Below are 2,491 nucleotides of genomic sequence, written 5' to 3'. Positions count from 1 at the left end.
GATATATCCTGAAATTCAGAATCTGATTTTCTCACTTTCCCTTGACCCACAAGTACAAAGATTTTGAGAGGCAAGTCCTTGTTCTGATGCTCTTACCCTACCTATCACCTTGTCTGGAGCCAAGAAACCAAAGGGCAGGAGAGTGGACCACCCCATGAAGATAGAATAGGTGAGTCTGCCCCATTGTTCAAGAACAATGTCACCACCTCAGGGGTCTCAGATGCCTGGGGAAGTGTTGGCCACCCCATTGTTCAGGAAGAATGCTGCCACCCCAAGCTTCAGAGAATGTTGAGTACATACTCAAAAGATTGGGGGAAGCCTGTCTACAATCTCACTGTTTGGAGAAAGGTGTACCTGTGCCCTGGAGATAGTAAAGAGGCTAGCCACCACCCAGATGCTTGAAGAGGGTGCATTCAAGAGCTTCTCAGTCTCCCCAGTGTTTGGAGACATTGGAGTGCTCACCCCAGTGTTTAGAGAGAGCAGGGCTGCTATGCAAGCACTTGGAAAGAGTGGGACTGCCACTCTCCCAAGTCCTGAGGATAAAATGCCATTCAATAGATGGCTTTAAGATCTTGAAATCTAGTGATATTTTGCTCTGCATGTTTTTGAAATTGTTTGGGATCTGTGACTCCTGGTTATCTTCCAATTTCTCCCTATGGAAATGGGGGTATTTATCTTGACTGTCCCTGCTTTGTAAATTTGTTCTAAGTTTTACTGTCCACAGCCAGAGGGGGATTTTGCCTTAGGCCAGACCATGCTTGTAACTGATTTTGAAAAGACTCTGTACTTAATATTGCTCTGAATTGATTTAAGGTTTTTGTCATATTGTGGTGTAATTAATATATTTTGAACATGGAAATAATCTGTCTTTTGGGGGCTCACATGGTGGAGTGTGCTGGTTTGAAATTTTCATATACCACAGAGGAAGTCATTTTCTTTTAATCCATCTGTTTGGGTGCAGACCTATTGTGGGTGGGAAATTTTGATTCAATTGAGATGTGGCCCAGCCCATTCAAAGTGAGTCTTAATCCCTTTACTGAAGTTCTCTATGAGTGTATAAATGGCACACAGGAGCTGATAAAAAAAACCACCACAACTCAAAGCTGAGGTCCAGCTGGCCATATTCCTTTTCATATAACAGAGGAATCCTGGATGCCAGCAGCCCTTTTTCAGAGAATGTGTCTTCCACTTTATTTCTTAATTTGGTCATTGTCACTGCCTGAGAACTGTAAACTTATAAGCTAATAAATCCCCATGGTTAAAAGCCAGTCCTTTTCTGGTATATTGCATTATGACAGCTTTAAAAACTGAAACACCTCTTGATTGACATCTCAGGGAATCTGAAATTCTTCTATCCCCAACTCACTCAGATCCCCCAAACCAAGCTGTTTACTTATCTTAAAGCATATTTGCTTCAGCTTATGATCTTTCTTGATTTATTTACTGTCTTCTTATCCACACTTCAACTCTCCCTGTAATGGTTGTGTACAGATTGACATGTTTAGAAGCACAAAATCTTGGATAATTTCCTGTTACTTACAAGTGATGATTTTAAAATGTAGACATTGCAAATGAGCATATTTAAAATATTTCCACATTTATAAATATATACATATCACATAAAATCAGCCCTGGTCTTGTGTTACAGACCCAACAATTCATTTACTTTCTTAAGTAAACCAAAAGTGTTTTTTGTATTCAGCATAGATTCAGAAACCAAAAAACTAATAATTTGAACAAAATTACTGGTCTTATCTGCTGATTGCTTTAATAATCAAATAATATGTAACACATACTACTTTCACCCTGATTAATGTAAAAATGATCTAGTAGCAAAAGTATTGTGTAGTCTAGGTCAAATTATTTAGTGGCAAAAATTAAGAGGCTCATAAATCTGAAAAGAAGATGATTACATTTCCAATAAGCAATAAAAATTAAGACATGGTTTCCCAAGATGATTAGCCAAAAATCAAATACATATTTCCATATTTTTCATATAGAATTAGTTAATGATTCTCCACAATGATTTGTCTCAATTCCTTATTTTAACACTCTGAATTGATCTTTGGTTAGCCATAATACATTACAAACAATTTTGAAAATTAGAGATATTTTGTATGCAGTGTCCCTTCACTTTGATATTTTTTCCTCAAATAATCAGGCTGTAATGAATGTCAATCCATTTGTGTGTGTGTTTTCAGATAAAACATGTTTTCATTGGAATTTCTTTACTGGGAAGAATTTAATATTTTTATCTCTGCTAAATTTCCATCTGATGATTTTTGAAATTCAGTTTAATTAAATGAAACTTAACAAGCACTCACAGCATGCCTGGCTCATTCATATTGCTGTGTGTGATTTGCTTCCAGAGTTCAGGAGTTAAGATAAGTCTGAGAGAAAAAGTAATAAGCCAAGTGAAGGCAATAATTACCCAAAGGACATATATTTCCCAATAAAATGATGCTCAAGTGGCAGCCCTTCTTCAGGAAAC

Source organism: Tamandua tetradactyla (genome assembly GCF_023851605.1).
Source record: "Tamandua tetradactyla isolate mTamTet1 chromosome 22 unlocalized genomic scaffold, mTamTet1.pri SUPER_22_unloc_2, whole genome shotgun sequence".
Classification (NCBI taxonomy): domain Eukaryota; kingdom Metazoa; phylum Chordata; class Mammalia; order Pilosa; family Myrmecophagidae; genus Tamandua; species Tamandua tetradactyla.
Note: the sequence above shows the minus strand (reverse complement) of the source record.